Source organism: Schistocerca gregaria, unplaced genomic scaffold (assembly GCF_023897955.1).
Source record: "Schistocerca gregaria isolate iqSchGreg1 unplaced genomic scaffold, iqSchGreg1.2 ptg000304l, whole genome shotgun sequence".
NCBI classification, from domain to species: Eukaryota; Metazoa; Arthropoda; class Insecta; order Orthoptera; family Acrididae; genus Schistocerca; species Schistocerca gregaria.
The window spans coordinates 6,327,733-6,342,243 of record NW_026061786.1 but is presented as its reverse complement, the minus strand read 5'-3'; positions in this window follow the sequence as shown (position 1 = coordinate 6,342,243).

The following is a 14,511-nucleotide window of genomic DNA, read 5'->3' as shown; positions in this document are numbered from 1 at the left end:
CTATGGGTTTGGATTAAGAAATCTCGAATAACCCCTAGGAGGAGAAACGATGACACTTTTATGATACACAACTAGTGAATTATAGTTTCTGGCAGACAAAAACTACACAAAAAGTAGTAGACTGTGTGAGCAACTGGGAGGAAGAAGTATTGCACTATTAAGATAGCGACTTTTTCGTCACGAGAGGTATTGAATCAGAGAATACCAGTAACCTATGGAAGGAGTAACGATGAATCTCTTAAGATACACAACAAGTGACATATCGCTTCTGGCAGACTGGCCACAGTAAGAATAAGTGGCAGACTGGGTGAGCAATTGGGACGAGTAACTATGACTCTCTTAAGGTAGCCAATGCCTCGTCACTAGGGGTTTGGATTAAGAAACCTCGAATAACCCCTAGGAGGAGAAACGATGACTCTTTTATGATACACAACTAGTGACATATCGCTTCTGGCAGACTGGCAAGTACACAAAAAGTAGTAAACTGTGTGAGCAACTGGGAGGAAGAAGTATTGCACTATTAAGATAGCGAATTTTTCGTCACGAGAGGTATTGCATCAGAGAATACCAGTAACCTATGGAAGGAGTAACGATGAATTTCTTAAGATACACAACGAGTGACATATCGCTACTGGCAGACTGGCCACAGTAAGAAAAAGTGGCAGACTGGGTGAGCAATGGGTACGAGTAACTATGACTCCCTTAAGGAAGCCAATGCCTCGTTACTAGGAGTTTGGATTAAGAAATCTCGAATAACCCCTAGGAGGAGAAACGATGACTCTTTTATGATACACAACTAGTGACATATCGCTTCTGGCAGACTGGCAAGTACACAAAAAGTAGGAAACAGTGTGAGCAACTGGGTGGAAGAAGTATGGCACTATTAAGAAAGCCAATGTTTCGTCACGAGAGGTATTGAATCAGAGAATACGAGTAACCTATGGAGGGAGTAACGATGAATCTCTTAAGATACACAACGAGTGACATATCGCTTCTGGCAGACTGGCCACAGTAAGAATAAGTGGCAGACTGGGTGAGCAATTGGGACGAGTAACTATGACTCTCTTAAGGTAGCCAATGCCTCGTTACTAGGGGTTTGGATTAAGAAATCTCGAATAACCCCTAGGAGGAGAAACGATGACCCTTTTATGATACACAACTAGTGAATTATAGTTTCTGGCAGACAAAAACTACACAAAAAGTAGTAGACTGTGTGAGCAACTGGGAGGAAGAAGTATTGCACTATTAAGATAGCGACTTTTTCGTCACGAGAGGTATTGCATCAGAGAATACCAGTAACCTATGGAAGGAGTAACGATGAATCTCTTAAGATACACAACAAGTGACATATCGCTTCTGGCAGACTGGCCACAGTAAGAATAAGTGGCAGACTGGGTGAGCAATTGGGACGAGTAACTATGACTCTCTTAAGGTAGCCAATGCCTCGTCACTATTGGTTTGGATTAAGAAACCTCGAATAACCCCTAGGAGGAGAAACGATGACTCTTTTATGATACACAACTAGTGACATATCGCTTCTGGCAGACTGGCAAGTACACAAAAAGTAGTAAACTGTGTGAGCAACTGGGAGGAAGAAGTATTGCACTATTAAGATAGCGAATTTTTCGTCACGAGAGGTATTGCATCAGAGAATACCAGTAATCTATGGAAGGAGTAACGATGAATTTCTTAAGATACACAACGAGTGACATATCGCTTCTGGCAGACTGGCCACAGTAAGAAAAAGTGGCAGACTGGGTGAGCAATGGGGACGAGTAACTATGACTCTCTTAAGGTAGCCAATGCCTCGTTACTAGGGGTTAGGATTAAGAAATCTCGAATAACCCCTAGGAGGAGAAACGATGACACTTTTATGATACACAACTAGTGAATTATAGTTTCTGGCAGACAAAAACTACACAAAAAGTAGTAGACTGTGTGAGCAACTGGGAGGAAGAAGTATTGCACTATTAAGATAGAAACTTTTTCGTCACGAGAGGTATTGAATCAGAGAATACCAGTAACCTATGGAAGGAATAACGATGAATCTCTAAAGATACACAACAAGTGACATATCGCTTCTGGCAGACTGGCCACAGTAAGAATAAGTGGCAGACTGGGTGAGCAATTGGGACGAGTAACTATGACTCTCTTAAGGTAGCCAATGCCTCGTCACTAGGGGTTTGGATTAAGAAACCTCGAATAACCCCTAGGAGGAGAAACGATGACTCTTTTATGATACACAACTAGTGACATATCGCTTCTGGCAGACTGGCAAGTACACAAAAAGTAGTAAACTGTGTGAGCAACTGGGAGGAAGAAGTATTGCACTATTAAGATAGCGAATTTTTCGTCACGAGAGGTATTGCATCAGAGAATACCAGTAACCTATGGAAGGAGTAACGATGAATTTCTTAAGATACACAACGAGTGACATATCGCTTCTGGCAGACTGGCCACAGTAAGAAAAAGTGGCAGACTGGGTGAGCAATGGGGACGAGTAACTATGACTCCCTTAAGGTAGCCAATGCCTCGTTACTAGGAGTTTGGATTAAGAAATCTCGAATAACCCCTAGGAGGAGAAACGATGACTCTTTTATGATACACAACTAGTGACATATCGCATCTGGCAGACTGGCAAGTACACAAAAAGTAGTAAACAGTGTGAGCAACTGGGTGGAAGAAGTATGGCACTATTAAGAAAGCCAATGTTTCGTCACGAGAGGTATTGAATCAGAGAATACGAGTAACCTATGGAGGGAGTAACGATGAATCTCTTAAGATACACAACGAGTGACATATCGCTTCTGGCAGACTGGCCACAGTAAGAATAAGTGGCAGACTGGGTGAGCAATTGGGCCGAGTAACTATGACTCTCTTAAGGTAGCCAATGCCTCGTCACTAGGGGTTTGGATTAAGAAACCTCGAATAACCCCTAGGAGGAGAAACGATGACTCTTTTATGATACACAACTAGTGACATATCGCTTCTGGCAGACTGGCAAGTACACAAAAAGTAGTAAACTGTGTGAGCAACTGGGAGGAAGATGTATTGCACTATTAAGATAGCGAATTTTTCGTCACGAGAGGTATTGCATCAGAGAATACCAGTAACCTATGGAAGGAGTAACGATGAATTTCTTAAGATACACAACGAGTGACATATCGCTTCTGGCAGACTGGCCACAGTAAGAAAAAGTGGCAGACTGGGTGAGCAATGGGGACGAGTAACTATGACTCCCTTAAGGTAGCCAATGCCTCGTTACTAGGAGTTTGGATTAAGAAATCTCGAATAACCCCTAGGAGGAGAAACGATGACTCTTTTATGATACACAACTAGTGACATATCGCTTCTGGCAGACTGGCAAGTACACAAAAAGTAGGAAACAGTGTGAGCAACTGGGTGGAAGAAGTATGGCACTATTAAGAAAGCCAATGTTTCGTCACGAGAGGTATTGAATCAGAGAATACGAGTAACCTATGGAGGGAGTAACGATGAATCTCTTAAGATACACAACGAGTGACATATCGCTTCTGGCAGACTGGCCACAGTAAGAATAAGTGGCAGACTGGGTGAGCAATTGGGACGAGTAACTATGACTCTCTTAAGGTAGCCAATGCCTCGTAACTAGGGGTTTGGATTAAGAAATCTCGAATAACCCCTAGGAGGAGAAACGATGACACTTTTATGATACACAACTAGTGAATTATAGTTTCTGGCAGACAAAAACTACACAAAAAGTAGTAGACTGTGTGAGCAACTGGGAGGAAGAAGTATTGCACTATTAAGATAGCGACTTTTTCGTCACGAGAGGTATTGAATCAGAGAATACCAGTAACCTATTTAAGGAGTAACGATGAATCTCTTAAGATACACAACAAGTGACATATCGCTTCTGGCAGACTGGCCACAGTAAGAATAAGTGGCAGACTGGGTGAGCAATTGGGACGAGTAACTAAGACTCTCTTAAGGTAGAAAATGCCTCGTCACTATTGGTTTGGATTAAGAAACCTCGAATAACCCCTAGGAGGAGAAACGATGACTCTTTTATGATACACAACTAGTGACATATCGCTTCTGGCAGACTGGCAAGTACACAAAAAGTAGTAAACTGTGTGAGCAACTGGGAGGAAGAAGTATTGCACTATTAAGATAGCGAATTTTTCGTCACGAGAGGTATTGCATCAGAGAATACCAGTAACCTATGGAAGGAGTAACGATGAATTTCTTAAGATACACAACGAGTGACATATCGCTACTGGCAGACTGGCCACAGTAAGAAAAAGTGGCAGACTGGGTGAGCAATGGGGACGAGTAACTATGACTCCCTTAAGGAAGCCAATGCCTCGTTACTAGGAGTTTGGATTAAGAAATCTCGAATAACCCCTAGGAGGAGAAACGATGACTCTTTTATGATACACAACTAGTGACATATCGCTTCTGGCAGACTGGCAAGTACACAAAAAGTAGGAAACAGTGTGAGCAACTGGGTGGAAGAAGTATGGCACTATTAAGAAAGCCAATGTTTCGTCACGAGAGGTATTGAATCAGAGAATACGAGTAACCTATGGAGGGAGTAACGATGAATCTCTTAAGATACACAACGAGTGACATATCGCTTCTGGCAGACTGGCCACAGTAAGAATAAGTGGCAGACTGGGTGAGCAATTGGGACGAGTAACTATGACTCTCTTAAGGTAGCCAATGCCTCGTTACTAGGGGTTTGGATTAAGAAATCTCGAATAACCCCTAGGAGGAGAAACGATGACCCTTTTATGATACACAACTAGTGAATTATAGTTTCTGGCAGACAAAAACTACACAAAAAGTAGTAGACTGTGTGAGCAACTGGGAGGAAGAAGTATTGCACTATTAAGATAGCGACTTTTTCGTCACGAGAGGTATTGCATCAGAGAATACCAGTAACCTATGGAAGGAGTAACGATGAATCTCTTAAGATACACAACAAGTGACATATCGCTTCTGGCAGACTGGCCACAGTAAGAATAAGTGGCAGACTGGGTGAGCAATTGGGACGAGTAACTATGACTCTCTTAAGGTAGCCAATGCCTCGTCACTATTGGTTTGGATTAAGAAACCTCGAATAACCCCTAGGAGGAGAAACGATGACTCTTTTATGATACACAACTAGTGACATATCGCTTCTGGCAGACTGGCAAGTACACAAAAAGTAGTAAACTGTGTGAGCAACTGGGAGGAAGAAGTATTGCACTATTAAGATAGCGAATTTTTCGTCACGAGAGGTATTGCATCAGAGAATACCAGTAATCTATGGAAGGAGTAACGATGAATTTCTTAAGATACACAACGAGTGACATATCGCTTCTGGCAGACTGGCCACAGTAAGAAAAAGTGGCAGACTGGGTGAGCAATGGGGACGAGTAACTATGACTCTCTTAAGGTAGCCAATGCCTCGTTACTAGGGGTTAGGATTAAGAAATCTCGAATAACCCCTAGGAGGAGAAACGATGACACTTTTATGATACACAACTAGTGAATTATAGTTTCTGGCAGACAAAAACTACACAAAAAGTAGTAGACTGTGTGAGCAACTGGGAGGAAGAAGTATTGCACTATTAAGATAGAAACTTTTTCGTCACGAGAGGTATTGAATCAGAGAATACCAGTAACCTATGGAAGGAATAACGATGAATCTCTAAAGATACACAACAAGTGACATATCGCTTCTGGCAGACTGGCCACAGTAAGAATAAGTGGCAGACTGGGTGAGCAATTGGGACGAGTAACTATGACTCTCTTAAGGTAGCCAATGCCTCGTCACTAGGGGTTTGGATTAAGAAACCTCGAATAACCCCTAGGAGGAGAAACGATGACTCTTTTATGATACACAACTAGTGACATATCGCTTCTGGCAGACTGGCAAGTACACAAAAAGTAGTAAACTGTGTGAGCAACTGGGAGGAAGAAGTATTGCACTATTAAGATAGCGAATTTTTCGTCACGAGAGGTATTGCATCAGAGAATACCAGTAACCTATGGAAGGAGTAACGATGAATTTCTTAAGATACACAACGAGTGACATATCGCTTCTGGCAGACTGGCCACAGTAAGAAAACGTGGCAGACTGGGTGAGCAATGGGGACGAGTAACTATGACTCCCTTAAGGTAGCCAATGCCTCGTTACTAGGAGTTTGGATTAAGAAATCTCGAATAACCCCTAGGAGGAGAAACGATGACTCTTTTATGATACACAACTAGTGACATATCGCATCTGGCAGACTGGCAAGTACACAAAAAGTAGTAAACAGTGTGAGCAACTGGGTGGAAGAAGTATGGCACTATTAAGAAAGCCAATGTTTCGTCACGAGAGGTATTGAATCAGAGAATACGAGTAACCTATGGAGGGAGTAACGATGAATCTCTTAAGATACACAACGAGTGACATATCGCTTCTGGCAGACTGGCCACAGTAAGAATAAGTGGCAGACTGGGTGAGCAATTGGGCCGAGTAACTATGACTCTCTTAAGGTAGCCAATGCCTCGTCACTAGGAGTTTGGATTAAGAAACCTCGAATAACCCCTAGGAGGAGAAACGATGACTCTTTTATGATACACAACTAGTGACATATCGCTTCTGGCAGACTGGCAAGTACACAAAAAGTAGTAAACTGTGTGAGCAACTGGGAGGAAGATGTATTGCACTATTAAGATAGCGAATTTTTCGTCACGAGAGGTATTGCATCAGAGAATACCAGTAACCTATGGAAGGAGTAACGATGAATTTCTTAAGATACACAACGAGTGACATATCGCTTCTGGCAGACTGGCCACAGTAAGAAAAAGTGGCAGACTGGGTGAGCAATGGGGACGAGTAACTATGACTCCCTTAAGGTAGCCAATGCCTCGTTACTAGGAGTTTGGATTAAGAAATCTCGAATAACCCCTAGGAGGAGAAACGATGACTCTTTTATGATACACAACTAGTGACATATCGCTTCTGGCAGACTGGCAAGTACACAAAAAGTAGGAAACAGTGTGAGCAACTGGGTGGAAGAAGTATGGCACTATTAAGAAAGCCAATGTTTCGTCACGAGAGGTATTGAATCAGAGAATACGAGTAACCTATGGAGGGAGTAACGATGAATCTCTTAAGATACACAACGAGTGACATATCGCTTCTGGCAGACTGGCCACAGTAAGAATAAGTGGCAGACTGGGTGAGCAATTGGGACGAGTAACTATGACTCTCTTAAGGTAGCCAATGCCTCGTAACTAGGGGTTTGGATTAAGAAATCTCGAATAACCCCTAGGAGGAGAAACGATGACACTTTTATGATACACAACTAGTGAATTATAGTTTCTGGCAGACAAAAACTACACAAAAAGTAGTAGACTGTGTGAGCAACTGGGAGGAAGAAGTATTGCACTATTAAGATAGCGACTTTTTCGTCACGAGAGGTATTGAATCAGAGAATACCAGTAACCTATTTAAGGAGTAACGATGAATCTCTTAAGATACACAACAAGTGACATATCGCTTCTGGCAGACTGGCCACAGTAAGAATAAGTGGCAGACTGGGTGAGCAATTGGGACGAGTAACTAAGACTCTCTTAAGGTAGAAAATGCCTCGTCACTATTGGTTTGGATTAAGAAACCTCGAATAACCCCTAGGAGGAGAAACGATGACTCTTTTATGATACACAACTAGTGACATATCGCTTCTGGCAGACTGGCAAGTACACAAAAAGTAGTAAACTGTGTGAGCAACTGGGAGGAAGAAGTATTGCACTATTAAGATAGCGAATTTTTCGTCACGAGAGGTATTGCATCAGAGAATACCAGTAACCTATGGAAGGAGTAACGATGAATTTCTTAAGATACACAACGAGTGACATATCGCTACTGGCAGACTGGCCACAGTAAGAAAAAGTGGCAGACTGGGTGAGCAATGGGGACGAGTAACTATGACTCCCTTAAGGAAGCCAATGCCTCGTTACTAGGAGTTTGGATTAAGAAATCTCGAATAACCCCTAGGAGGAGAAACGATGACTCTTTTATGATACACAACTAGTGACATATCGCTTCTGGCAGACTGGCAAGTACACAAAAAGTAGGAAACAGTGTGAGCAACTGGGTGGAAGAAGTATGGCACTATTAAGAAAGCCAATGTTTCGTCACGAGAGGTATTGAATCAGAGAATACGAGTAACCTATGGAGGGAGTAACGATGAATCTCTTAAGATACACAACGAGTGACATATCGCTTCTGGCAGACTGGCCACAGTAAGAATAAGTGGCAGACTGGGTGAGCAATTGGGACGAGTAACTATGACTCTCTTAAGGTAGCCAATGCCTCGTTACTAGGGGTTTGGATTAAGAAATCTCGAATAACCCCTAGGAGGAGAAACGATGACCCTTTTATGATACACAACTAGTGAATTATAGTTTCTGGCAGACAAAAACTACACAAAAAGTAGTAGACTGTGTGAGCAACTGGGAGGAAGAAGTATTGCACTATTAAGATAGCGACTTTTTCGTCACGAGAGGTATTGCATCAGAGAATACCAGTAACCTATGGAAGGAGTAACGATGAATCTCTTAAGATACACAACAAGTGACATATCGCTTCTGGCAGACTGGCCACAGTAAGAATAAGTGGCAGACTGGGTGAGCAATTGGGACGAGTAACTATGACTCTCTTAAGGTAGCCAATGCCTCGTCACTATTGGTTTGGATTAAGAAACCTCGAATAACCCCTAGGAGGAGAAACGATGACTCTTTTATGATACACAACTAGTGACATATCGCTTCTGGCAGACTGGCAAGTACACAAAAAGTAGTAAACTGTGTGAGCAACTGGGAGGAAGAAGTATTGCACTATTAAGATAGCGAATTTTTCGTCACGAGAGGTATTGCATCAGAGAATACCAGTAATCTATGGAAGGAGTAACGATGAATTTCTTAAGATACACAACGAGTGACATATCGCTTCTGGCAGACTGGCCACAGTAAGAAAAAGTGGCAGACTGGGTGAGCAATGGGGACGAGTAACTATGACTCTCTTAAGGTAGCCAATGCCTCGTTACTAGGGGTTAGGATTAAGAAATCTCGAATAACCCCTAGGAGGAGAAACGATGACACTTTTATGATACACAACTAGTGAATTATAGTTTCTGGCAGACAAAAACTACACAAAAAGTAGTAGACTGTGTGAGCAACTGGGAGGAAGAAGTATTGCACTATTAAGATAGAAACTTTTTCGTCACGAGAGGTATTGAATCAGAGAATACCAGTAACCTATGGAAGGAGTAACGATGAATCTCTAAAGATACACAACAAGTGACATATCGCTTCTGGCAGACTGGCCACAGTAAGAATAAGTGGCAGACTGGGTGAGCAATTGGGACGAGTAACTATGACTCTCTTAAGGTAGCCAATGCCTCGTCACTAGGGGTTTGGATTAAGAAACCTCGAATAACCCCTAGGAGGAGAAACGATGACTCTTTTATGATACACAACTAGTGACATATCGCTTCTGGCAGACTGGCAAGTACACAAAAAGTAGTAAACTGTGTGAGCAACTGGGAGGAAGAAGTATTGCACTATTAAGATAGCGAATTTTTCGTCACGAGAGGTATTGCATCAGAGAATACCAGTAACCTATGGAAGGAGTAACGATGAATTTCTTAAGATACACAACGAGTGACATATCGCTTCTGGCAGACTGGCCACAGTAAGAAAAAGTGGCAGACTGGGTGAGCAATGGGGACGAGTAACTATGACTCCCTTAAGGTAGCCAATGCCTCGTTACTAGGAGTTTGGATTAAGAAATCTCGAATAACCCCTAGGAGGAGAAACGATGACTCTTTTATGATACACAACTAGTGACATATCGCTTCTGGCAGACTGGCAAGTACACAAAAAGTAGGAAACAGTGTGAGCAACTGGGTGGAAGAAGTATGGCACTATTAAGAAAGCCAATGTTTCGTCACGAGAGGTATTGAATCAGAGAATACGAGTAACCTATGGAGGGAGTAACGATGAATCTCTTAAGATACACAACGAGTGACATATCGCTTCTGGCAGACTGGCCACAGTAAGAATAAGTGGCAGACTGGGTGAGCAATTGGGACGAGTAACTATGACTCTCTTAAGGTAGCCAATGCCTCGTCACTAGGGGTTTGGATTAAGAAACCTCGAATAACCCCTAGGAGGAGAAACGATGACTCTTTTATGATACACAACTAGTGACATATCGCTTCTGGCAGACTGGCAAGTACACAAAAAGTAGTAAACTGTGTGAGCAACTGGGAGGAAGATGTATTGCACTATTAAGATAGCGAATTTTTCGTCACGAGAGGTATTGCATCAGAGAATACCAGTAACCTATGGAAGGAGTAACGATGAATTTCTTAAGATACACAACGAGTGACATATCGCTTCTGGCAGACTGGCCACAGTAAGAAAAAGTGGCAGACTGGGTGAGCAATGGGGACGAGTAACTATGACTCCCTTAAGGTAGCCAATGCCTCGTTACTAGGAGTTTGGATTAAGAAATCTCGAATAACCCCTAGGAGGAGAAACGATGACTCTTTTATGATACACAACTAGTGACATATCGCTTCTGGCAGACTGGCAAGTACACAAAAAGTAGGAAACAGTGTGAGCAACTGGGTGGAAGAAGTATGGCACTATTAAGAAAGCCAATGTTTCGTCACGAGAGGTATTGAATCAGAGAATACGAGTAACCTATGGAGGGAGTAACGATGAATCTCTTAAGATACACAACGAGTGACATATCGCTTCTGGCAGACTGGCCACAGTAAGAATAAGTGGCAGACTGGGTGAGCAATTGGGACGAGTAACTATGACTCTCTTAAGGTAGCCAATGCCTCGTAACTAGGGGTTTGGATTAAGAAATCTCGAATAACCCCTAGGAGGAGAAACGATGACACTTTTATGATACACAACTAGTGAATTATAGTTTCTGGCAGACAAAAACTACACAAAAAGTAGTAGACTGTGTGAGCAACTGGGAGGAAGAAGTATTGCACTATTAAGATAGCGACTTTTTCGTCACGAGAGGTATTGAATCAGAGAATACCAGTAACCTATTTAAGGAGTAACGATGAATCTCTTAAGATACACAACAAGTGACATATCGCTTCTGGCAGACTGGCCACAGTAAGAATAAGTGGCAGACTGGGTGAGCAATTGGGACGAGTAACTAAGACTCTCTTAAGGTAGCCAATGCCTCGTCACTATTGGTTTGGATTAAGAAACCTCGAATAACCCCTAGGAGGAGAAACGATGACTCTTTTATGATACACAACTAGTGACATATCGCTTCTGGCAGACTGGCAAGTACACAAAAAGTAGTAAACTGTGTGAGCAACTGGGAGGAAGAAGTATTGCACTATTAAGATAGCGAATTTTTCGTCACGAGAGGTATTGCATCAGAGAATACCAGTAACCTATGGAAGGAGTAACGATGAATTTCTTAAGATACACAACGAGTGACATATCGCTACTGGCAGACTGGCCACAGTAAGAAAAAGTGGCAGACTGGGTGAGCAATGGGGACGAGTAACTATGACTCCCTTAAGGAAGCCAATGCCTCGTTACTAGGAGTTTGGATTAAGAAATCTCGAATAACCCCTAGGAGGAGAAACGATGACTCTTTTATGATACACAACTAGTGACATATCGCTTCTGGCAGACTGGCAAGTACACAAAAAGTAGGAAACAGTGTGAGCAACTGGGTGGAAGAAGTATGGCACTATTAAGAAAGCCAATGTTTCGTCACGAGAGGTATTGAATCAGAGAATACGAGTAACCTATGGAGGGAGTAACGATGAATCTCTTAAGATACACAACGAGTGACATATCGCTTCTGGCAGACTGGCCACAGTAAGAATAAGTGGCAGACTGGGTGAGCAATTGGGACGAGTAACTATGACTCTCTTAAGGTAGCCAATGCCTCGTTACTAGGGGTTTGGATTAAGAAATCTCGAATAACCCCTAGGAGGAGAAACGATGACCCTTTTATGATACACAACTAGTGAATTATAGTTTCTGGCAGACAAAAACTACACAAAAAGTAGTAGACTGTGTGAGCAACTGGGAGGAAGAAGTATTGCACTATTAAGATAGCGACTTTTTCGTCACGAGAGGTATTGCATCAGAGAATACCAGTAACCTATGGAAGGAGTAACGATGAATCTCTTAAGATACACAACAAGTGACATATCGCTTCTGGCAGACTGGCCACAGTAAGAATAAGTGGCAGACTGGGTGAGCAATTGGGACGAGTAACTATGACTCTCTTAAGGTAGCCAATGCCTCGTCACTATTGGTTTGGATTAAGAAACCTCGAATAACCCCTAGGAGGAGAAACGATGACTCTTTTATGATACACAACTAGTGACATATCGCTTCTGGCAGACTGGCAAGTACACAAAAAGTAGTAAACTGTGTGAGCAACTGGGAGGAAGAAGTATTGCACTATTAAGATAGCGAATTTTTCGTCACGAGAGGTATTGCATCAGAGAATACCAGTAATCTATGGAAGGAGTAACGATGAATTTCTTAAGATACACAACGAGTGACATATCGCTTCTGGCAGACTGGCCACAGTAAGAAAAAGTGGCAGACTGGGTGAGCAATGGGGACGAGTAACTATGACTCTCTTAAGGTAGCCAATGCCTCGTTACTAGGGGTTAGGATTAAGAAATCTCGAATAACCCCTAGGAGGAGAAACGATGACACTTTTATGATACACAACTAGTGAATTATAGTTTCTGGCAGACAAAAACTACACAAAAAGTAGTAGACTGTGTGAGCAACTGGGAGGAAGAAGTATTGCACTATTAAGATAGAAACTTTTTCGTCACGAGAGGTATTGAATCAGAGAATACCAGTAACCTATGGAAGGAGTAACGATGAATCTCTAAAGATACACAACAAGTGACATATCGCTTCTGGCAGACTGGCCACAGTAAGAATAAGTGGCAGACTGGGTGAGCAATTGGGACGAGTAACTATGACTCCCTTAAGGTAGCCAATGCCTCGTCACTATTGGTTTGGATTAAGAAACCTCGAATAACCCCTAGGAGGAGAAACGATGACTCTTTTATGATACACAACTAGTGACATATCGCTTCTGGCAGACTGGCAAGTACACAAAAAGTAGTAAACTGTGTGAGCAACTGGGAGGAAGAAGTATTGCACTATTAAGATAGCGAATTTTTCGTCACGAGAGGTATTGCATCAGAGAATACCAGTAATCTATGGAAGGAGTAACGATGAATTTCTTAAGATACACAACGAGTGACATATCGCTTCTGGCAGACTGGCCACAGTAAGAAAAAGTGGCAGACTGGGTGAGCAATGGGGACGAGTAACTATGACTCTCTTAAGGTAGCCAATGCCTCGTTACTAGGGGTTAGGATTAAGAAATCTCGAATAAACCCTAGGAGGAGAAACGATGACACTTTTATGATACACAACTAGTGAATTATAGTTTCTGGCAGACAAAAACTACACAAAAAGTAGTAGACTGTGTGAGCAACTGGGAGGAAGAAGTATTGCACTATTAAGATAGAAACTTTTTCGTCACTAGAGGTATTGAATCAGAGAATACCAGTAACCTATGGAAGGAGTAACGATGAATCTCTAAAGATACACAACAAGTGACATATCGCTTCTGGCAGACTGGCCACAGTAAGAATAAGTGGCAGACTGGGTGAGCAATTGGGACGAGTAACTATGACTCTCTTAAGGTAGCCAATGCCTCGTCACTAGGGGTTTGGATTAAGAAACCTCGAATAACCCCTAGGAGGAGAAACGATGACTCTTTTATGATACACAACTAGTGACATATCGCTTCTGGCAGACTGGCAAGTACACAAAAAGTAGTAAACTGTGTGAGCAACTGGGAGGAAGAAGTATTGCACTATTAAGATAGCGAATTTTTCGTCACGAGAGGTATTGCATCAGAGAATACCAGTAACCTATGGAAGGAGTAACGATGAATTTCTTAAGATACACAACGAGTGACATATCGCTTCTGGCAGACTGGCCACAGTAAGAAAAAGTGGCAGACTGGGTGAGCAATGGGGACGAGTAACTATGACTCCCTTAAGGTAGCCAATGCCTCGTTACTAGGAGTTTGGATTAAGAAATCTCGAATAACCCCTAGGAGGAGAAACGATGACTCTTTTATGATACACAACTAGTGACATATCGCTTCTGGCAGACTGGCAAGTACACAAAAAGTAGGAAACAGTGTGAGCAACTGGGTGGAAGAAGTATGGCACTATTAAGAAAGCCAATGTTTCGTCACGAGAGGTATTGAATCAGAGAATACGAGTAACCTATGGAGGGAGTAACGATGAATCTCTTAAGATACACAACGAGTGACATATCGCTTCTGGCAGACTGGCCACAGTAAGAATAAGTGGCAGACTGGGTGAGCAATTGGGACGAGTAACTATGACTCTCTTAAGGTAGCCAATGCCTCGTCACTAG